We start from the raw sequence: 24,841 nt of genomic DNA on the forward strand, positions 1-24,841 counted from the left end.
AGTCTCCTGCACAGCTGCGCGCTGTGTCGGCGTAGCTTTGTTGTGCAGATGCATTAGCCGCTCCCGCTAGCTACGAAGTAAAAGCAGTAAAAGTTCACTTGTCGTAATATAAAGCCGTATAACTTTCACCTCAGCGTCAGCGCGATGTCTCATGCGGTTCATCGCCCTCAGTGGTGCGTCTGTTAGAGCGGGGTTAGTTTAATATAATAGATCCATGGGTTAGCGAGTAGACGAGCTACAGTCAGCCGGCGGATGCGGGCGGCTGTAACGCTGCTCAGGTGAAGTGAGGGAGCGAGAGGGCGAGCGTGGGGCAGCGGGGCTCACTCAGCCTGGAGCTGGAGGCTCCTACGTCTGAAGCCACGGGGAAATGGCATAATTGTATGTTATAGCAAGTAAGTTAGCGTTTTAGCTGAAATGCTGATGTGGGACTTTGGGCAGAGGGAGAATGTAACGAGTCGCCTCATAGTGCAGCTGCAGCGCCACCGCCAGTACATAAACATGTCGCGGATACCTCCGCACGATGGCACAATGCGTTACGGGGCTCCCGGTGGCAGACTGCAATAGATTCACTCTCGCCGCAGTATTAGGAATTTAATAATGATGGCATTTTCCCAAATCTGCAAAGCGAAAGCTCACTGGAAGGACAACAACAATGTTCCTGATATAGACGGTTTATCTTCGTTTCTGACGCTATAAATACTCCATGTAATACCCTCGAAACGATCAACAACACATCGTTATAGTTCCTTTACTTTGATGTGAAAAGGCTTTGTCTGTATTTTTTTATGTAACAAGCACAGTTAAACTTTTTTGAAACAATTTCAGTTTGTGTAGGACTATCAATGCTTTCTGAACATATTAACACACATTTTAAAAAAAATACCGCGATAAAACCGTGATAATTTTGGTCACAATAACCGTGTGGTAAAATTTTCATACCGTGACAGCCCTAGCTTGACGTCACCTACAACACCCACCTCCCCGCTCACTGAATGGTAGATTGAACGTCAACCGATGTAACGCAACCACTGAGATCAAGCCCAGACGTACATGCAGGGCAATTACAATTGACCGGAGTTTATGGATGGCTAAGGCCAGGCTATGTCAGAGTATAAAAATGACAAAACTCACCCCGTATGATGTCTATTTTATGACGTTTTTGCCGCGAGTGAGTCGGAGATAACCCGGAAGTAGCAGCTCCCGTCTTTCCCGCGGGTTTTCATTCATAAATATTGACAGATTTTTACATCCACGTGTCCTGCGAAGGGTCCCCGTGATGACGCTACAATCCAAATATGGTGTTTTTCCTTCAGAACGGCGGAAAGGTCGGCTCATACAGACTTCAAACTTTCCAGTCTTGGACCAGAGATTGGACTCAGTAAGTGGACTTTGAAGCTAAAAGTATCAAAGCTAACCTCAGTGGTCTTACGGCGAACACGAAACATTAATTTTACTTAAACATGAACCTAGATTTGTTGCCTGTTTGAGCGTGATCTTTATAGATGTTTCCCCCGAACCACCATCACTGGCTGACGAATGTAAAAGAGGGTTTATTTCCGTCCGTCGGTGGCGCGCTGAATATTTGATTTCGCAGATTTCCCTAAATGCACCCCGGAGTCTGCGCGTTTGATGATAGATGCTCTTTGACTTTTCCCCGAGTGAAGGCGACAGCAGTAAAGAGGCGCGGTTATTAACTCCGAGTCTGAGGTTTTTATCCTTTTGAAGATCGGCCTTTTCTTTGCGCAAAGTCGCTTTTTTTTTTTTCATCACGCGCCGCACGGAGAAAGATCTGGCAGGTAATGTTTTAGACGTGTAACAGCTCGAGAAATACAAAGGGGAAGAAATGATTTGAACTGAGCCGTGATTCAGAAACGGCTGTGTCCCGTTTAGTTCTTTCAACATCAAGTGTGTGTTATTAAAACATGACGGGCCTTCACGGCAGATAATGATCGCTTGGACTTTCAGAGAAGACACGGAAGGAAAAGCTCACTCTTCTCAAGTTTATCTTTCTTAACGTGTAACTTTATTCCCAAATCTTCATTATTGCACCGTCTTGGCCAGGCCTGATTAGACCAAGTAACCAAGTGTATACAATGACCAAACAAGGGATCAAAATTGTTCTTTACTACTTTATTGTTTTTTTTTGATTGGGACAGATGCAAAAACAAACTGTAGCAGAAGTCTAGTTAAAGGGATATTTCAGGATTTTTGACATAGGGCCTCATTTCCTAGTTATCCAGAGCGTTGCTGATTTCTGGAGATATTTTTTTTTGTAATTCATGCAGTTCTTTTGTTTGAAGAGTTTCGTGGTGCTAGGCTAATGCAAGGCTAGTGCATGTCTATGGTATCAGCTAGCCTGCATTAAAAACAGAGCACCTGAGGCAAATCACTTATAACACCAGACTAACCATATAAATGTCTGTGTCGATAGAATCATGTTTGGAATATAGCTGACCTGCATCACATGAATGATCGCATTTTGAGGGACTATTTTCTAGCAGATCACTCCGCCGCCGCGTAGCTTATACAACCACGAAGCTGATGCTGCTCAAATATAAGGTCTTTTAAATGCAAAATGGTTAAAGTGATTCTATGGACACAGACACTGTTTTTAATGCAGGCTAGCTGATACCATAGAAATGTGCTACAAAAAAAATATCACCAGAAATCAGCAACACTCTGGATGACTAGGAAATGAGGCCCTATGTCAAAAATCCTGAAATATCCCTTTAAAGGGAGGGTTTTATGCAAAATGGACTTTTTCAAGCTTTCCATCATGTTATTATGTCACTCCCTCATTAAAAACATGCCTGAAGTGTTGCCTTGGCACATTCACGTATTTCTGAGTAATCTGTAAAAACTGATGGCGGCCATTTTAGGGATAGGTTTGCCTGGTTAGTAGGTTAGTAGAGATATTTATATATTTACAGTGCGTCTCGAAAGTATTCATACTCCTTCAACTTTTGCACATTTTGTCATGTTTACAACCCTAAACATAAATATTTTATTTAGATTTTTTTACTGAACGTTCACACACAAGTAACAGATAACTGTGAAGTGAAAGCGAAATGATACATGATTCTGTTATTTTTCAAAAAAATAGAAAACCGGAAAGTGGGGCGTGCATAAGTATTCATACAGCATGAATGAATACTTTGTGGAACCCCCTTTTACTGCAATAACAGCAGCAAGTCTTTTGGGTCTGACTCTACAAGGTTTGCAGTTCACTTTTGGAAATTTTGGAAATTTGATAAAAAATTTACGAAAAAATTTGACAAAAAAATGACAAAAATGTGACAAAAAATGACAAAAAAATTACCAAAAAAATACAAAAATGTGACAAAAAATTTCTAAAAAATTACAAAAATGTAACAAAAAATGACAAAAATTTGATTAAAAATTGATGAAAAAATGTGACAAAAAATGAAAAAAAAAATGACAAAAATGTGACAAAAAATTACAAAAAAATTACAAAAATTTGATTAAAAATTGATGAAAAAAATTGACAAAAAATGACAAAAAATGTGATGAAAACTGACGAAAAAAGGACAAAAATGTGACATACCAGTTGAATACCCAACAAAGATGATGGAAAACAAAATCTGATGACGTGAGGAAAAAGATCCTCTCGGTTCAGGCGGGAGTAAAGAGGTTAAAGAAACAGGCCACCGTTTTTCCATACTGAGATATGTTCTTACCTGACCTTAGACGAGTTGATACGTACCTGTCTGGTCTTTGTGTGTGCCCACAGTCACACAAAAAGACCAAAGTTGTTGTTGTTTGTCTCCCAATATATTCCTATTGCTCCAAACTAAGCATTCACAAATAACCTACAGGATAAATTTCCTATTGTATCTAATTTTCTGATTCACCTGCAGTCTGTTGCCTTAACTCATGGATGACTGAGAATCTACATATTGGGTTGAACTAGTAACGGCAAATAAAAGGTTATGTTTAAGATAAGACAGAAGAAATACAGACTTCTAATCATCTTCACTCGTCGACATGATGCTTTTGTCTCAAAGATGAACTATTTCAAAATAATATTACTCAATTAGGAGTGTAAAGTAGACTCATAAAACTTCTCTGGGAAGTTCAAGTTCTTCTCAAAGTTTGCTGATCTTATGCAAAACCATGTCTTTTCCACAAACGATAAGTTACAAACACAGACTGCCCGTGCTCAGGTGTCCAATATCCCTTCAAAAGTAAAAAAAAACATGTTGGATTCCACTGAACTCCGGCTCTCACTGCGGACTTTCATCATTACCTGGAGTCTGAAGTTGTTTTGGAAGCCGCCTTTATCCCGCACATCTGTCCCGCGGCGTGTAGCGCGGCTGACGCCTTCAGTAGTTGGAGTCAGCGCGGCGATAACGAGATGAAATTATGGCCCAAACACTGGAGAGCCTTTAAACCCAGGACAGGACTGTGGAAGGACACGTTACCCCGGTGGAGGGAGCAGGAGGAGGTCATTAAGAAGATAAACTCAACACAAACCAGAAGAAGAAGAAGAGCTGCAACTATAACAATGGGCTTCACTTTGTTACTGCTGAAGGAGCTCACCCACTGACCTAAAACATGCACAATAGGCCAATTCTCCTGCTACATACCAAAACTTTGCAGTGTTTCTATTGCATACACTGGAAAAACGTCATGTCTATGGTAGCTAGTAGCCTGCATTAAAAACCTCTTCAAAACTATAAGCTCGTCCTCCAAACTTTGCCATATCTGATTTGTAGAAGCTCCTTTGTGAATTCCACGTGTAGTAATGCGGCCGCAGGTAAACAAACTACTGTAGATCCGGTAACCGAGCCGATCACTCCAACCAGGAAGCTGATGCTGCTCAAATATAACTTATTTTCAATGTAAAATGGTTATATTAAAAAAATTATTCAGTCGACACAGACGTTTATATGTGTAGTCTGGTGTTATAAGTGATTTGCCTCAGGTGCTCTGTGCTCGGGTCAGACTACTTTTAATGCAGGCTACTAGTTACCATAGACATGCACTAGCCTAGCACTAGCCTAGCACCAATAAACTCTTCAGATATAAGGACTGCATGCAAAAAACAAAACAAAAAAACACTCTAAAAAAAAACACTAACTAGGAAATAAGGCCCTATGTCAAAAACCCTGAAACATCCCTTTAAAGGTCAATCAAATGAATCAGAAATAAAACTTTAAAAGGAGGCGGCGTGTTCGGGTTCAGGGACTGACTGTCTCTGCATAATCCGTCTCCTGTAATGGCCGCTCTCGGGGGCGGGTCCATCTCACCCGTCTGCGCCGCAGTTTGGGGAACGGCAGAATCTCCACAGTCGTTTGTCTCCTTTGAATAATTAACGAAGGGTTCTGGCCTGAGTTTCCAGCGTGGAGAGCGCGATCTTCGGAGGTGATTTTTTTTTTACTTGTAAAGCTGGTGAATGGCGAGAAGCTTATTAGGCGTCTTTATCACATCCCGGCAGCTACAAAAAAAAACAAATGCAACTTTAATGTTTCCGAAGCAATGAAAGAAACAGGAGAACAAAACAGCGGAGGAGCTTTTAGGGCCCATTAGTTGCACTGTCCCTGCTTTGGCTCAGCACAGTCCCAGTGTGGGCAGGAGAAAGGCGCTTTTTACACGAGACGGACTTTATTATTAGAACATACGACGATTTTACAGATTTTCCCCCGGTTTCACTTCTTTGGGATGTTGTATTTCATTTCCAAAAGTACAGATACGACACTCTGTCAGATTATTAATGCTGTATTTGCTGCTGAAAATGCTTAAATAATCAAATTTGAAAGATAGGTTTGGATTTTTTCATACGATATACCGCTCACTGGCGTCAGAAGCGTTTCGAAGGTGGGGGGGGGGGCATATTTGAACAGGGGAGGGGGGCTCTCCAAGCACCAGAGCCGCTCCCGTCCTCTCCTCCCTGCACTGGCTCCCGATGTTTGTTTTTAAAGGGGCTGGATGCAAGTTGGCCATTTTATACTCACTGCTGCCACCTCAGGCCATATGTGTAACTGCACCTTCTATATTAAAGAGGGGGTATTATGCAAATTCGACTTTTCCAAACTTTACTTCATGTTATTCTGTCATTCCCTCATTAAAAACATGCCTGAAGTGTTGCCTTGGCACATTCACGTATTTCTGAGTAATCTGTAAAAACTCTGACGGCGGCCATTTTAGGGATAGGTTTGCCTGAGTCCTCCTAGGAACGCCCCCACCTCCTGGAGACGCCTCCGAGCTTTCGTCACCAGCCGAGTAACCAACCACTGCTCCTCAGCAGAACCCCCTCCCCACTGATGCCGCAGACAGCGTGTGGAGGGGGCGTGTCTAAAGGCTCAGAGGTTCTTAAAGAGACAGAGGCCTATTTCAAGACATTCACTACAGCCATTTTGAGAGAGACATTTTATACAAGGCAGTTATTCTAATTTACTGCATTTACAGACCAACAGAAGGTTTGTCATCATTGTAGTGTGATATAGACTGGTGCTATGGGACTGAAAAAAGCAGAATACCCCCCCTTTAAGCTCGTGCATGACGGCAATTCGGGCCGAAGTGACGCCTTTCTGAGTGACAGTGCAGGATTTTAGAGGCAGTTGTGGTGAACAGGTCTGAGCTCATTCTACACATGAGGACATGGCTGGAACATGTAGCGGGAGGAAAATACTTCATTTTAACATTTTTAAACTCTGTATAGACCCTTTAAAGCCCTCCATGGTCTCGCTCCGTTATATCTAACTGAGTCGGTGACCGTACATCGCCCCAGCAGAGTCTCCGGTCTCTGAGCAGATGGTTCTGGACGTGCCCAGGTCCCGGTACAAACAGTGGGGCGATCGTTCTTTCAGGGTTGTAGCGTCTAAACTGTGGAACAGCCGCCCCTCAGTCTGCGTGTTCTCACAGAGCTGTCCCTCTTTAAGTCTAGATTGAAGACACATCTTTTCAAACTAGCTTTTAAGACTTAGATCGCAATTATTTGATTGATTGATTTTTTAATATATATAATTTATATTTCTGTGAAGCACTTTGGTCTTCCTTGTGTTGTTGTAAGGTGCTCTATAAATAAACTTTGATTGATTGATTGATTGTTCTCCTGTCAGACCTGGCGGTTTATGAATAACTGAGTGATTTAGGCTCTTATTATGAGGTGACGCTCATGTTCGCGTGATCATTTATTCAGCTTCAGCCTCTTCACTCCGACCATCGCAAACAAGCATCTCCGCGCTTGTAACTTCACATTTCCCAGCTTCTAAATCAAGAAAATTGCACCCGATTTCGCCCTCTGTACGGCTATACAGCGGGGACCAACTCTTTTCTTTGTTGTGAGTCGGTGGCATTTGGCAGCACATGTACAGCGCCACCTGCTGTTCCGGAGTGTGTATTACTAGGCTTTTAAAATGAACGAAACACATTTGCTTTTTCACTTTGGAGCCTTTTACAGCAATGTCGTAGAGTAGAAAGTATTATTATTTATTTTTCAAATGCAGTGGAGTGAAAATAGGAAGCACTCCACAAAAACATCACTCAACTAAACCTCTGTTTGTTTGTACTTTTCAGAAGTAATCTACAAATACCTTTTGCTCGAATCAGCGCTGCAAAGAAAAGCTCCAGCTCCAGAGGAAAATCTTCATCATTTATTGCAATCAAATCGGAATCGCGGTTTCCACGGCGGTAATTACCAGAACTCAAAGGGGTTGATTAAACACTGCTCCCTCTGTGGCTCATGCCGGTGGTTATTGCGCCTTCTCCTGACTCCACTGTGCAATAGTTCAGAGAGAGAACTGTAGAACCGTGGTTTTGTGGCAGCAGTTTTAGGAGCAGTCGGCGGGTGTTTGGCTATTTTCCTCCCTTTACATCTTAGTTTTCATGTCAGATATAAAAATGATGATGTTTATTTGATGATGTTTTGTCTGCGAGGTGGGGGCGACCCGGAAGTAGAAAGGCCGTCTTTCCCGCGGGTTTTCATTCATAAATATTGACAGATTTGACATCCACGTGTCCTGCTAAGGGGCCCCGTGATGACGCTTTCACCCAAATATGGTGTTTTTCCTCCTACGAGACGCTGGAGCGGAAAAGTGGAAGAACGGGCCGAGCATGCGCACTCGCTACAAAACTTCAGGGCTGGTTTTCTCTGAATGAGAGAAGCCGCACTCGGGCAGAGCCTGAGCCCTTATAGAAGCTCCCACAGACTCCAAACTTTACAGGCTGAGACACAACAAGATTTTGAAGGTTTTTTCAGAGGGATTTTTTAATATCTAATTCCTAGCCTGATTTATTCAGCTTTGAAACCAAAACAAACAGGCGGAATTTGAGTTTTTACAGATTTTTTCACTGATGATTAGTTTATTGAAAAACTGAACAAAATATCCAAAATCCCCTCTGAAAAAATCTTAGTTACTAATATGTCAATAAAATAAAACCATCAATTTAATCAAAATATCAACCAAAAATATCAACCAAAATATAGGCAATTGGCCATTTTAATGCTCAAAATGCCTTATTTTTTATGTGAAAACATAAAATGTCAGAAAAAAATACAATACATTTTTTTCAAGTATTTATATCTGTGATGTTCAGCAAACGTTTCAAATTGATATCTCTGCATTTATTTTTCCCTATTCACCTGCAGTGTCTTGCCTTAAAGGAACAGGCCACCGTTTTTACATACTGAGATATGTTCTTACCTTAGCTTTGACGAGTTCTTTAGGACCTGTCTGATCTTCACCCGTGCACAGTAATCTTCACTTTACTGTGCGGATGCCAAACTACTCCTGGTATTATTATGCCTTACAATATAGTTCCCCCTTTTATCCGCTTAGAAAATCCACATTGTTTAATTTTGTGTAATTATACTTTGTAGTGGAACACTTCATGTAACCATATTTAAATAGGGAAAACGTGGAAGAGCTTGGTAGCTTCTATCTTGACCTGTTTTGGAGCTATAGAGGAGAGAGGGAGAGGCTAAATGCTAACGCCGTCTGTTTACGTGACTGAAGGCACGGGGGAAGATCAGACAGGTCCTAAAGAACTCGTCAAAGCTAAGGTAAGAACATATCTCAGTGTGTAAAAACGGTGGCCTGTTCCTTTAAGGGAAAGCCAGTTTTACGATGCAATGTTGTAGCTACGCCTCCGACTCGTGAAAATTCGGTTTTCCTCACACTCTTGCAACAACACCTCCTCTTAAGTGGTTCCTACAGACTCCAAACCTTATCTTGAAGGTTTTATCCGAGTAGTTCCTGCCTGATTAATTGAGGTTTGAACCAAAATAGCTCCTTCAAAACCTCGTCTCTTCTTCTCCAAACCAGCCTTTGTTAGAAATTGATAGAAAAATAAACGTATTATTGTTCTGTCGGTAGAATTCATTTTTTTTTTGTACGATCTCTGTTTTCCGCAGCAGCCACTTAACCTTCAAACTGTCCCCTGTGCGTTTTCCCTCAGGCTGCGAGTGGAAACCTCTTATTACTAACAGGGCTCTGCAAACAGACACACATGGACGGACCCATAAGAGCTGCAGAGACAGATACGCCTCAGAGATACTGGGGTATTGACTGAGGGAGTTGTTTTTTATAGGGACAGTCAGCCACTGGATCTCTTTATACAACAGGGAACAGAAAGACATATTGATTTAGCATCATCTGCAAAAAAACAATGTCTGTCATTTAGTCAACTTCATTCAAATGGTTGTATTTAAACATGTTTAACCCCTTACCGTCCACTTTGACCGAGTGCCTTTTCTCCAGCTCGGCTCAGGAGGAGTTTCTGCCTTGCTATTTGCGAAGTAAAGCTCAAGAAAATGCCAATTTAAATCTACGTAAAAAACTACAGAGCTGGAAATTAATTATAATTTAAATCAGTAACATTTTTGTCACTGGACTTAAGGCCGTGAGGCGTATGTTATGGAAACATATTCATATTTTGTAAAACAATTGTTGTTGTAAATATTGTGTTAGGTTTAGGTTAATTTATTTGTACCCGTGGGTAAATTCGTCTTGCAATTCTGAGAACTAGTCGACACTAGGGCTGCACGATATTGAAGTGACTTGCGATATGCGATACTGCTGTGCAATATCGCGATAACGATATTATTGCGATATTTCACTAAACACGATTTTTTTCAGCAAATTGTGTCAAAAGAAGACTTAAAAAACACCCTATCAGGACCAAAACAAGGGTAGAATTTAACAAAGCTAGTAAATGTTAAACTAAAACTGAACTTCTACACATGACTTCAATGCATGAGTTTGAGTTTGCAAAAAAAAAAATGGGTCGATCTTAGTCAGATGAAGGCTATGGTGATGTTGCGATATATTGTGGCTTCTCGCGATACGGATATTGAATCAGCTAATATCGCGATACGATATTTTTCGCGATATATTGTGCAGCCCTAGTCGACACATTAAAACACATTATACAAAGATAAAACATCACACATATTTAAATATAAAACTGCTCCAGATACTAACAGGATGTGCATTTGGTACAGAAACAACTGAAGTTTAAGCCACTTGACAGTAACAAAGATAAAAAAAGGCCGTGTCAGGGGTGATTTGATCCCGACTTGTTCATAAAGGAAAGGGCAGCGGGAACAAAGCTTTTCTTAAAACGGTTTGTGTATCTCAGTTGTCCAGGTTGTTCATCCATCCATCCATTTTCTTCCTCTTTATCCGGGTTTATCCGGGGGCAGCGTCTCAGCAGAGATGCCCAAACTTCCCGATCCACACACACTTCCTCCAGCTGTTCTGACCCCGAGGCCACACCTCCTCCAGCTGTTCTGACCCCGAGGCCACACCTCCTCCAGCTGTTCTGACCCCGAGGCGACACCAGGCCAGCTCGGAGACATAGTCCCACCAGCGTGTCCTGGGTCTTCCACGAGGCCTTGTCCCACTAGGACATGCCTGGAACACCTCCCGCGGGAGGCGACCAGGAGGCATCCGGAACAGATGCCCGAGCCACCTCAGCTGGCTCCTTTCGACGTGAAGGAGCAGCGACTCTACTCCGAGCTCCTCCGGGGTAACTGAGCTCCTCACCCGATCTCGGAGGGTGCGCCCAGCCACCCTGCGAAGGAAACTCATTTCGGCCGCTTGTATTCGCGATCTCGTCCTTTCGGTCATGACCCAAATCTCATGACCATAGGTGAGGGTGCTGTTGAAGAAAAATGTTTTTAGCTTCTTTTGCACCTTTAAAAAATGCAAATATCGAATAAAAAGGGGGTGGGAACATTTTTATTATTATTTTTTTAAATATATATCATCTTTTTTGTTGCTCTTTTGTCACATTGTTGTTGCTCTTTTGTGGCTTTTTTGTGTGTGTGTTTTTTTGTGTGATGCCAAGAATGTGCTTGGTTCAGGTGGGGGTTAAGAGGTCACTGACTGGCTCCGTCCCAATTCAAACCCTCGCCTTAGATTTGAGCCCTTCCCGTATATTTAGTCCATTTCTGCGAAGGGGTGTCCCAGTACTGCTCCAGGTTCCGCTGCAGGAGAAACGGCTGATTTCATGCGTCGCTGAGTCTCACATGTAGCAAAGAAACACATTGTGAACTCTGACCTCTGAGAACGCCGGTGTCTCTAAACTTATCACAGCTCTGTCTGAAAACCACTCGGCCGTTTTTTCCTTCGCTCGCTGCGCCCGGATGGAGGAGTCTGTGGGAAGTGCCGGGACTAAAAAAGCATGAATAAAAGAAGTCTGACAAGTGTGTTGAGGGGAAGAGCTCGTGCAAATGGGTTTTTTGGGGCGATTTCTCACCGTCTCAGGACTCTTGGGTTTGTTTAAAGCCGGGATGAGCCACGGAACATCTTGTACTCGACAAAACAAGTCCAGATGAACACTTTTCAGACCCTTGTTGTGATGACTGTGTCGGGGAATCAGCAGCAGAAACGATGGGACACAAATGGACGGATGGAAACTAACACATTTGATTGCGTTTGCACCGCACACCATCAATTATTCGAAACTGAACCAATATTGTGGTGGTGGAGGTGATGTGTCGTAGGCAGCTTGCACGGATTTTCCAGTCAGTAGGGAGAGCTTACGCCCCCTACTGACTCCCAGGTGTGGGATAAGGTGTACGCTCCCTCGTCCCGGGTAATAGATGTCGGTGCACGTTTCCTGATCTCGATGGCTTAAATTCCACGACTGGAAAATCCATGTAAGCTGCCTACGACACGTCACCTCCACCACCACCAGGTGACGCTTCTGAGGAAGATCACAGGAAGTGAGCGAAACTAGTGAAGCAGGTAAACTAAAGGCCTCTTCATCCTCCACAAGACGTGAGAACTTTGCTCTTGTTCTTGAGGCAAAAAGAACGAGAACAAAGTTTGTCTGGGGTCTGACATTTCATACTCCACAACAGTGTTTTTCAACCACTGTGCCGTGAGACATTGTCTGGTGTGCCTTGGGAAATTATCCAATCCAAAAAAATTATTATCCACAAATAATGTACCGTTTTCGAGTGTCTGTCTAGTGATCGGCAGAGTAACCATACTCTTCCATATCAGGTACTTAATTGCTGGGTTGCAGGCGACATCACAGCGTTCTAAAGGCCTATACTATTATATAGAGGAAATGTTTGGTCTTGTACAGAGAGATCATGGACCAGTGTTCATTTCGTCGACTAAGATATTTAGTCTTAATTTTAGTCAAAGTGATATTTTTGTGACTAAAATTGGACTAAAACTAAATTAAAAGTTTCTCATGAGACTAAAACTATGACTAAAATGTCCAGATATTTCAGATATTTTTAAAATAAGACTAAATAAAAATGAAAGGGAGAGACTAAAATCATCCAAACTTCTATTGAGCGTCTGAAAGAGCCTCAGATCAAGTAAATTCTGTGTTAAAGGATCAGCTCTGAGCTTTATCATGTGGAGCAGCTCCATGAAGCAGAGGAACAACATTAAATATGATTATAATGAATATTATCAATGCAAAGTCCACTCAATTAGTCTTAAATGTAGTCGACTGAATTTACTTGCAATTTTAGTCGACTTAAACTAGACTAAAATTGAAAAGATTTTTTTGACTAAATCTCGACTAAAATTACATTACATTTTAGTCAAAAGACTAAGACTAAAATAAAATATGATGTCAAAATTAACACTGTCATGGACCCAGTGACTGATATTAATGATCGTTTTTCTAATCCATACATTTACTTTTTAGCTGTGACTTGTGAAAGTGTAATGCTGTTAATAGGAAAAACTGGCTCCTCCCCCCCGCTGGGTCCGATGAAATCATGATATTCTAGAACCTGCCGCCCAGCAATTTCTTTGAGACAAGAGAATTAGTGATGTATTGAGGCGTTGTGGCTCGTGAGACTATACGGTGTTCCGAGTCAAGACACTTTGATGAGAACATGTTCTGCTGGTGGTGCCTCGTGATTATTTCAATGAAAACAATGTGCCTCGGCTCAACAAAGATTGAAAAACACTGCTCCACAAGGCGTGTTTCTGCCGAACTGCCACGCCCCCTTTTCCCACAGCCAAAACAAACAAGGAATGACCGAAATAAAACGAGCCATTTGACTTCAAACTATTGTAAAATGTATCAGTCACGATATTGCAAACATTTTGAAGATCGACTTCATGTTTAGCCACATCTCCCGCTGGTTTATTACAGTAGAAAACGTTAGCGTTAAAGTTTGTGTCACTCCGTAAAATCATGTTGTTTGACGTCTGTGTAGCTCAGTACAGGGTTTGTCCATCCAAGAACCTTCACTTTCCCGGTGTTTGATGAAGGTCTGAGGTGTAGAAGCCTGGTGTCCCTCTGACCACGAGCCTGAACCACTTTTTTCTTTATCGCTCGCCTCTTTCACCAGACTCTTCTGTTTCCTCTTCATCCTCGCCCATGTGTGTGTCCTTGTAATCCTTCAGCAAAGTATTTTACTGCCGCAAAACTATCCACGTTGTCTCCGTTTTCCGCACCGGTGTTAGGACGTAAACATTGGATTCTCGCTTCCCGCTTCCACAGAAATAACCCCGCCCACTAAAAATCCAGCCAATCACAGTCAGAGTTCTCGCAGCCTTGCCGGAAAAAGTTCTGCTGAGCTGATGCGTCAGCAAGACCTGCCGAACAGGAGCTCTGGGGCCTTAAACCTTCTGTCTTACTAAAAGAACAAAACTGTAATAGGCTTAACCTAAGAAGACAGTATGAACCTTTTACAAAGATAAGGTTGGAAGAGGTGCGGAGAGGACTGGGTGGCAGTCAGAGGCAGGTGCCTCGACGACCTGGTCCGCATGCACAGCTTCTGGCGTTCGGGACATGGAACGTCACCTCGCTGGGGGGGAAGGAGCCTGAGCTTGTGCGGGAGGTGGAGAGATACCGACTAGATATAGTCGGGCTCACCTCCACGCACAGCTTGGGTTCCGGATCCCAACTCCTGGAGAGAGGCTGGACTCTCCATTTTTCTGGAGTTGCCCGCGGGGAGAGGCGGCGGGCTGGGGTGGGTTTGCTCATATCCCCCCAGCTCAGCCGCCACGTGTTGGAGTTCACCCCGGTGGACGAGAGGGTCGCGTCCCTACGCCTTCGGGTCGGGGACAGGTCTCTCACCGTTGTTTCGGCCTACGGGCCCAACATCGGTGCAGAGTACCCGGCCTTCTTGGAGTCCCTGGGAGGGGTACTAGATAGTGCTCCGACTGGGGACTCCATTGTTCTGCTGGGGGACTTCAACGCCCATGTGGGCAACGACAGTGAGACCTGGGAGGGGGTGATTGGGAAGAACGGCCTCCCCGATCTGAACCCGAGTGGTGTTCTGTTATTGGACTTCTGTGCTAGTCACAGTTTGTCCATAACGAACACCATGTTCGAGCACAAGGGTGTCCATAAGTGCACGTGGCACCAGGACACCCTAGGCAGGAGGTCGATGATCGACTTTGTAGTTGTGTCGTCTGACCTCCGGCCGCGTGTCTCGGACACTCGGGTGAAGAGAGGGGCTGAGCTGTCAACCGATCACCACCTGGTGGTGAGCTGGATCCGCTGACAGGGGAGGAAGCCGGTCAGACCTGGCAGGCCCAAGCGTGTTGTGAGGGTCTGCTGGGAACGTCTGGTGGATCCCTCTGTCAGTGGGGTCTTCAACTCCCACCTCCGGAAGAGCTTCTCCCAGATTCCGGGGGAGGCGGGGGACATGGAGTCAGGGTGGACTCTGTTCTCCTCCTCCATTGTCGATGCGGCTGCTCGTAGTTGTGGCCGTAAGGTCTCTGGTGCCTGTCGCGGCGGCAATCCCCGAACCCGGTGGTGGCGCCCGGAAGTAAGGGATGCCGTCAAGCTGAAGAAGGAGTCCTACCTGGCCTTGTTGGCTTGTGGGACTCCTGAGGCAGCTGAGAGGTACCGGCAGGCCAAGCGTGCTGCGGCTCGTGCGGTCGCGGAGGCTAAAACTCGGGTCTGGGAGGAGTTCGGGGAGGCCATGGAGGAAGACTATCGGTCGGCCTCGAAGAGATTCTGGCAAACCATCCGGCGCCTCAGGAGGGGGAAGCAGTGCTTCACCAACACTGTTTACAGTGCGGGTGGGGGGCTGCTGACCTCGACTGGGGATGTCGTCGGGCGGTGGAAGGAGTACTTCGAGGACCTCCTCAATCCCGTCGTCACGTCTTCAAATGAGGAAGCAGAGGCTGGGGACTCGGAGGTGGGCTCGCCCATCACCGGGGCTGAAGTCACCAAGGTGGTGAGAAAGCTCCTTGGTGGCAAGGCTCCGGGGGTGGATGAGATTCGCCCTGAGTACCTTAAGTCTCTGGATGTTGTAGGACTGTCTTGGCTGACACGTCTCTGCAACATCGCGTGGCGGTCGGGGACAGTGCCCCTGGATTGGCAGACCGGGGTGGTGGTCCCTCTCTTTAAAAAGGGGGATCGGAGGGTGTGTTCCAATTACAGAGGAATCACCCTCCTTAGCCTCCCCGGTAAGGTCTATTCCGGGGTGCTGGAGAGGAGGATCCGGCCGATAGTTGAACCTCGGATTCAGGAGGAACAATGCGGTTTTCGTCCTGGTCGTGGCACACTGGACCAACTCTATACCCTCCGTCGGGTACTCGAGGGTTCGTGGGAGTTCGCCCAACCAGTCCACATGTGTTTTGTGGATCTGGAGAAAGCGTTCGACCGCGTCCCTCGTGGTGCCCTGTGGGGGGTGTTCCGGGAGTATGGGGTCCGGGGCCCTCTGCTAAGGGCTGTCCGTTCCCTGTATGACCGCAGCAGGAGCTTGGTTCGCATTGCCGGCAGTAAGTCAGACCTGTTCCCGGTGCGTGTTGGTCTCCGCCAGGGCTGCCCTTTGTCACCGGTTCTGTTCATTACTTTTATGGACAGAATTTCTAGGCGCAGCCAGGGGCCGGAGGGTGTCTGGTTTGGGAGCCTCAGAGTCTCATCTCTGCTGTTTGCGGACGATGTTGTTCTGATGGCTTCAACGAACCAGGACCTTCAGCACGCACTGGGGCGGTTTGCAGCCGAGTGTGTAGCGGCCGGGATGAGGATCAGCACCTCCAAATCCGAGGCCATGGTTCTCCACCGGAAAAAGGTGGCTTCCCCTCTTCAGGTCGGTGGGGAGTCCTTGCCTCAAGTGGAGGAGTTCAAGTATCTCGGGGTCTTGTTCACGAGTGAGGGACGGATGGAGCGTGAGATCGATAGACGGATCGGTGCGGCGTCAGCAGTGATGCGGTCGCTGTATCGGTCTGTCGTGGTGAAGAGGGAGCTGAGTCGGGGCAAAGCTCTCGATTTACCGATCGATCTACGTTCCCACCCTCACCTATGGTCATGAGATTTGGGTCATGACCGAAAGGACAAGATCGCGAATACAAGCGGCCGAAATGAGTTTCCTTCGCAGGGTGGCTGGGCGCACCCTCCGAGATCGGGTGAGGAGCTCAGTTACCCGGGAGGAGCTCGGAGTAGAGTCGCTGCTCCTTCACGTCGAAAGGAGCCAGCTGAGGTGGCTCGGGCATCTGTTTCGGATGCCTCCTGGTCGCCTCCCGCGGGAGGTGTTCCAGGCATGTCCTAGTGGGACAAGGCCTCGTGGAAGGCCCAGGACAAGGTGGTGGGACTATGTCTCCGAGCTGGCCTGGTGTCGCCTCGGGGTCCCCCCAGAACAGCTGGAGGAAGTGTGTGTGGATCGGGAAGTTTGGGCATCTCTGCTGAGACTGCTGCCCCCGCGACCCGGCCCCGGATAAAGCGGAAGAAAATGGATGGATGGATGGATGGATGGATGGATGGATGGAGGTTTTTCCGTTTTTGGCGCTCAATGTGTTAAAGGAACAGGCCACCGTTTTTTACACACTGAGATATGTTCTTACCTGAGCTTTGACGAGTTCTTTAGGACCTGTCTGATCTTCAGTTACGTAAACACAGCGCAGACGGCGTTAGCATTTAGCCTCTCCCTCTCTCCTCTATAGCTCCAAAACAGGTCAAGATAGAAGCTACCAAGCTCTTCCACGTTTTCCCTATTTAAATATGGTTATGTGAAGTGTTCCACTACAAAGTATAATTACACAAAATTAAACAATGTGGATTTTCTAAGCGGATAAAAGGGGGGACTATATTGTAAGGCGTAATAATACCAGGAGTAGTTCGAAATCTGCGCAGTAATCTTCACTTAACTGCGCGGATGCTGGTATTATTACGCCTTACAATATAGTTCCCCCTTTTATCCGCTCTAATGTGCAAGTTTATCGATTGCTAGGGCTCATTACTGAGGAAACAGCTCCACCTTGTGGCTGTGAATTATGCTCTTTGTAAAGTCTTTAATCGGTAAATATTCAAACAGACATTTTCAGCGTTTGGCCTAATTAATGATTCTCTCGGTTTTATAACGCACATTAACGTTAGCATTAGCAGCTAGTAAATAAGCTGCTAAACCAGGAACCATTTGCTCTCAAACTACAGAACGACATCGTAGGCTGTATGATTTTAATTTAATGATAATATAAAAGCGACAGACTAAGTATAATTACCAGTAGTAGGATGCCAGGAGTAGTTTTGATGCCAAATTACTCCTGGTATTATTACGCCTTACAATATAGTTCCCCCCTTTTATCCGCTTAGAAAATCCACATTGTTTAATTGTGTGTAATTATACTTTGTAGTGGAACACTTCACGTAACCATATTTAAATAGGGAAAACGTGGAAGAGCTTGGTAGCTTCTATCTTGACCTGTTTTGGAGCTATAGAGGAGAGAGGGAGAGGCTAAATGCTAACGCCGTCTGCGCTGTGTTTACGTGACTGAAGGCACGGGGGAAGATCAGACAGGTCCTAAAGAACTCGTCACAGCTAAAGTAAGAACATATCTCAGTATGTAAAAACGGTGGCCTGTTCCTTTAAGAAAGTCTCTTGGTATCGGATATCGGCAGATACTCAAACCCCCAGTATCGGCCTCATGCAGTATCTTTAGAGCCTCATTAAGACGGCCGGCTGTCATTCTGACCTCTCTCTGGGAGACTCTGGGCTACAGGATCCATAGTAGCCGTAGAAGTAGTAGTAGCGCTTGTCAACATTCTCTTTTAACATCCTAAGGCCCCCTGAGTGAATCTTTTTAGTTCTCAAATGTGCAATAGCGGCTCATTATCCATAAAACCCACACATATCGTTCCCCTTTTTTTCTGCAGGAATGGATTTTGCGGCTCGACTTGACTCTTCGCTCTCCCCTCTTTTCTTTCCGCGAAGCTCACGTTTCTCTTTTTCAAAAGCGCACCTGTAGCGCGACGCCGAGTACTTATCTCCGGTTATTTTCCGGGTCAGGGAGGTCGGCAGCCGGTAATTGGAAACTCTTAAAGAGGGGGTATTATGCTTTTTTCAGCCACATAGCACCAGTCTATATCACACTACAATGATGACGAAACCTTCTGTTGGTCTGTCAATGCAGTAAATTAGAATAACTGCCTTGTATAAAATTGCTCTTTCAAAATGGCGTAGCAAATGACTTGAAATAGGCCTCTGTCTCTTTAAGAACCTCTGACCCTTTCCGACACGCCCCCTCCACACGCTGTCTGTGGCATCACAACAACACTGCGCTCGTTGTCTGCGTACAGTATTGAAACTACGATCGGTGCATTTTAATTTTTATTGTTGGAAAGGACCTACTGTTTATCACTTTGTGAACAATGGCCACACAGGATATTATTTGGAGACGAACCTTCCACACCGGACGCTTGGAAGGGGCTCTTGCCTGAAAAATAACTGCTGTTTGGAGGCTTCTCTTTGCATCTGCCATGCCCTATGGATCTCTAACTATACCCCCATGGACGACACCAGGATCTGCAGGAGCCCATACCATTCAAAGACGGACATTATCTGTGCAGGTGGACAATGGTTTTTCGAGGTTACCCGTTAGCTTGTTATAATCGACTACAGCTCATTGTTGATGAAAAGTCTGCAATAAACCACAAATGTGTAAAGCCAGGCTCATTGTGTGATCATCGTAAAGGCTGCTTCAGTAGTTGCTGCTTTATTGACGTTATTTGTGCATAATATGCTGCCTGTTTTCAATGAATGTTGTGAAGGTGAAGGTTGTTAGCTTGTCGCGGCTAATAGTGCCTTAGCTCCGGGAGAAAACCACTCGGCTATGACTCACTGTTGATGAAATGTGAGCAATAAACTACGAAATCAACAAGCCAGGCTCCGTGTGTCATCATCATAAAGGCTGCTTCAAGCAGTTGCCTGTTTTAGTGACGTTTTCAATGCATAATATGCTTGTATTCAGTGAATTTTCCCGTTAGCTTATCGCGGCTAGCTTGTTAGCTCCGGGAGAAAGCCACTCGGCTATGACCCATTGTAGATGAAATGTGAGCAATAAACTTCCAAATCAACAAGCCAGGCTCCGTGTGTGATCATTGTTAAACGGTTCTTTATGTGTGTGGTGGTTTTATTGACTTTATGTGTGCATATTTCTCGTTTTCACGTGATGACTCGAGGTTTAGCTTAGCATTAGCTTTCTCCGGAGGCTCTGTGCATCATCAAGGCCCAGCGCAGAACCAGACACTGAAATAAGTGTTCTTGTCACCGGTTTGAATCCTGGGTGTTTCGGTAACAGAAACACTGATGTGTGTCTTTGTAAAAGTCTGCTGTGGCTCCAGTTCACAACACATGAAGCTAATCCTCCATGATGGCTCTGTTTACATCTTAGGGCTAGACACTGCGGGGAGGGGGTTCTGCTGAGGAGCAGTGGTTGGTTACTCGGCTGGTGACGAAAGGTCGGAGGCGTATCCTGGAGGTCGAGGGCGTTTCCTGAAGGAATCAGGCGTTTTATCCCTAAAATGGCCGCCATCAGAGTTTCTACAGATTACTCGAAAATACGTGAATGTGCCAAGGCAACACTTCAGGCATGGTTTTAATGAGGGAATGACTTAATAACATGATGTAAAGCTTGAAAAAGTCGATTTTGCATAATAGGCCCCCTTTAAAAGAATCTCTCGCAAAAGCATTTTCATTTTTCTCTTCTTTTTTTTTGTTGTCCTCCAGCTTGACAACCCCCCTTCTTCCCTTTGTGTTCGCTCAGGTACGCGCACGTCTCCTCTCCGTCAGTTTCCAGCGTAGTAATTATCCGCGGCACTTGATAAAAGCCCCGGGGCGTTCCATTTCTCTTTTTATTAGCGAGCGTAGATTGCGTTTTTTTGAATCACCTCCGCCTCGCGCTCTCGCCTGTCTCCCGCTCTCGTCATGTTTGTCTTCGTTTCCGCCGCGAAAGTGCCACGTTTTCGTGCGACAATGAGGCCCGAGCGCGTCAGTCGAAATGACTCTTTTCTCGAGCACCACTCCGGGCTTGTTTACCCGCGGCGGCTCCCGACTGTCGACGGCTTCGCTTTTAATACAATATCCTGTGTCTTTGTGCAGCTGAGAAAATGCATTTTGATGAGGTTGTGATGAGCAGGAACCTTTTGTAAAGAATTAGATAGAGTAAAATTAACTATTTTGCATGTAAAATACCTTATATTTGAGCAGCTTCGTGGTTGTATAAGCTACGCAGCGGCGGAGTGATCTGCTAGAAAATAGTCCCTCAAAATGCGATCATTCATGTGATGCAGGTCAGCTATATTCCAAACATGATTCTATGGACACAGACACATTTATATGGTTAGTCTGGTGTTATTAGTGATTTGCCTCAGGTGCTCTGTGGAGCGGGTCACACTGTTTTTAATGCAGGCTAGCTGATACCATAGAAATGTGCTAGCCTTGCATTAGCCTAGCACCACGTAACTCTTCAAATATAAGAACTGCATGAATTACAAAGAAAACATATCTCCAGAAATCAGGAACACTCTGGATAACTAGGAAATGAAGCCCTATGTCAAACAAATCCTGAAATATCCCTTTAAAGAGGGGGTATTCTGCTTTTTTCAGTCCAATAGCACCAGTCTATATGACGGAAGTGAGCGGGGGAAGTCTTAAGGAGTTACTGCGCGGACGTTGTGCTCCTGTATCATTACGCCTCACAATATAGTCCCCCTTTTTATCTGCTTATAAAATCGACATGTTACATTTCTGTGTAAATATACTTCGCATGAAAACACTTCACGTAACTTTATTTAAATAGGGAACACGTGGAAGAGCTTGGTAGCTTCTATCGTGAGCTTTTTTGGAGCTATGTGACATGTGGGAGAGGCTGCGTATGTGCTCCGTTTGCCTGGCAGAGCGCGCGGACAAAGACCAGACGGGGATATATTAACTCGGCTAAAGTGAGGTAAGAACATATCTCAGTATGTAAAAACGGTGGCCTATTCCTTTAAAGAGGGGGTATTCTGCTTTTTAAATCACATATAATGCAATCACTACAATGATGAGCAAACCTTCTGTTGGTCTGTAAATGCAGTAAATTAGAATAACTGCCTTGTATAAAATGTCTCTCTCAAAATGGCTGTAGTGAATGTCTTGAAATAGGCCTCTGTCTCTTTAAGAACCTCTGAGCCTTTAGACACGCCCCCTCCACACGCTGTCTGTGGCATCAGTGGGGAGGGGGTTCTGCTGAGGAGCAGTGGTTGGTTACTCGGCTGGTGACGAAAGCTCGGAGGCGTCTCCAGGAGGTGGGGGCGTTCCTAGGAGGACTCGGGCAAACCTATCCCTAAAATGGCCGCCATCAGAGTTTTTACAGATTACTCAGAAATATGTGAATGTGCCAAGGCAACACTTCAGCCATGTTTTTAATGAGGGAGTGACAGAATAACATGATGGAAAGCTTGAAAAAGTCGATTTTGCATAACACCCCCCCTTTAAGCAGTTTGGAGCAGATGTTGAATGAGCGCAGCCTCTGGAGTAAATACAGCCTGAACTGGCTTTTCTTGTAGAGATGGTCCGTGTTGGTGGTCCAGTCCAGCTTATTGTCCAGCACAACCCCTGGGTACTTGTAGGACGGTACCATCTCCGCACAGTCTCCCTCAATATGCACCGGCTGAGGTGTGGGGGGCTTCCTTCTGACCTGGCCAAAAAATGTAAAAAAAAAATCCTGAAATATCTCTTCAAAACACTCACCCATAGATGATCTGGACTGGACTGACTTCCCAAGAAGAACATATTACAAATCATATTTACTTATTGTATCTCAATATGTCTCGTATCGGCCCCTAAGTATCGTGATAAGTATCGGATCGTGACAAAATTGGATCATCCCAGCCCTACTTACTTACTTACTGTCTGTCTCTCTGTCTCGCCTGTTACGTGAGCTGTTTGTAACTCATTTTCCACTTAAATTCACCAGATTCTCTTCTCTTGCGTTCGCATATGTCCTCCTGTTTTGTTCAGAGTGAGCCCAGAGCGATTCCCTGGGCTTGACCTGACAGGATTTTTTTTTCTCCAGAATGCGACAGGCCTGGCCAACAACCCTGTCGATTAAAACGCACCACGCGATAATTCAGATCGACCTTTATTAAAATCACAATTAGATTAAAATGTGATTAATTTTAAAAGATGATGAACGCGCACTGTCTAAATAAAATAAATAAACAGTATCAGCTGAAGGAGAAGTCATGTTGCAAGTGTAAGTTTTGCCACTTCCTCAAAACTTTTCGGTTTCACATAAATCTTTCTCCGAGTTCATTTTCTCCGACCCGCTGCAAGAATACGACCCCATTTCGCCGCATTTTGTTGTATTATTTGCATTGATCCTCCCTTATTAAGCTCCCCGCCGCGCCGCCCGGGGAGAGCGGCTTTTCAAACGGCTGCTCAGACAAACTCAGAGGAACTCGGGATTCTCCGCATAAACAGGAAATGTCTCCAGAAATCTACCATTTTCAGATATCGCTGCATAACTTTAAATTGGGTCCGGAGCGGTTTTGGAGAATGTTCTAAGAGGAGAAGTTCTAGCGAGTGTTGCAATTGTGAGTATGTTAGTGCTAATACAAACTGCTTTTTTCTAAGTTTCTTTTAAGTTTCTACCGTGGTTAAGTATCACGATACTCAGGGGCTGATCCGATACTTATTGCGATACAGAAAGTAATTATGATAATTATGAAGTATTTATGTTTACCTTATGTGTAGAAAGAAAACAGTCATGTGTCCAAAGTTTATAAACCAAAGGTCATTTGACATTTTTGTGTAAGTGTTAAGTAAGTCTTGTTTCGCCCTTCGCGTCGGGGTCCGGTTCGCCCTGTCGGTGCTTATTTTCCCGATAATGACCAGCGTTCTATACATTATCCGCTTATTATTCGGCCATTTGCCAACTGAACACACAACATAAACTTCGTACACTTTTATGAAGGTCGAAAGGTTTATTTAATGACTTCCGCGACAAATAGTTCCCAAAGGTTTGCGCGTTGCTCGGCAACGTTTTGCTAGGCTAGAAGCAGCAAGGCTAGCAGCTAGCCTAGCTACTTAGCTGAAGGCGCAGTTGGAGGAATGGTGGTGAATCTCTGGGTAAGTTGAAAGTCAGACTCACAAGCGATTCCCCGACTTCTCTCGCAGTGACGGGGACAGATAGTGTCGCTACTACGTACGTGCGGAGTGATATGAAAGCACCAACTCCGTTACCATTGGCAGCGTCATTATTTTTCTCAGAGGTCCTTTATCAGAAAATAATGACCGGTAGAACGTTGGGAAATCCCATTCAAATCAACGGAGCTTCTACTTACGTTGTGAAGAGCCATATAATAAGTCACGATAACAAATTTGATGTTCGATATATTGAGACAGGAAAGTATTGCGATAAAAGATATTATTGACTCTAACGATAGTAGATACTGTCTCAGGCATAGAAAACGACAGTAAACCTTTACAAAGAAAAAATGGGGGAAAATGCTAATAAATCTACAGACGATCAATATTGAGCCCAAAAAAATGATTGTTTATCTGTCATTTATTGAAAGATAAGTTGATATAGTAATTATCATGACAGCCCTAGTGTTAAACTGTAGCACCTGGAGGAAACCTGGCTGCCTTCAGTGTGCTGTTTCAGAGCGTGGTGTCCTGCACTGATCAGCTCCTCTATCTCTTCCACAGAACAGACTTATTCATCAGGCCCATTAGCCAAAAATGCTGAACCTACTGCTATAAAAGTCATATTTACCAAAATCGTGTGGCAATCGAACCCGGGACCTTTGAGCTGTGAAGCTGAGGCTCTAACCGCTGTGCCACCGAGCCGCCCACTTTAAAGAATGGAATGTATTTTCTCTCTGTGAGAATCAGGTCTTACATTAAGAGTTGTTGAGATCTTACTTTTTCTTAAAATAAGAACAAATATTCTGTCTAAAGCTGAAGATTCAAAAAGTTATCATGTTTTTTAGCAAATACATCTGAACAAGAAATGACTAGATTTTATTTCCTAAAATAAGATTTTTTTTCTCAAGAAAACTTTGCTGTAGAAAGTAAGCCGTGTGTATCCTACGCTCGAACAGACTTTTCAAGGCAATTTCGCTTTTGTTTTCAATTTGACATTGATTCTAAGGAAGAAGACAAGGCAGCGCGATG

The 24,841-nt window shown here is 44.7% G+C and overlaps 1 protein-coding gene across 1 annotated transcript in view; it reads left to right on the plus strand.

Annotated features, from left to right (window-relative positions):
- LOC306961110 (voltage-dependent T-type calcium channel subunit alpha-1I-like) overlaps window positions 1-24,841 on the plus strand; it is a gene marked incomplete at its 3' end in the record, with an annotated part of 413,594 nt that overhangs the window by 50,448 nt on the left and 338,305 nt on the right. The gene's annotated exons all lie outside the window — the stretch shown is intronic.

This window comes from Gobius niger, assembly GCF_951799975.1.
Source record: "Gobius niger genome assembly, chromosome: 3".
NCBI classification, from domain to species: domain Eukaryota; kingdom Metazoa; phylum Chordata; class Actinopteri; order Gobiiformes; family Gobiidae; genus Gobius; species Gobius niger.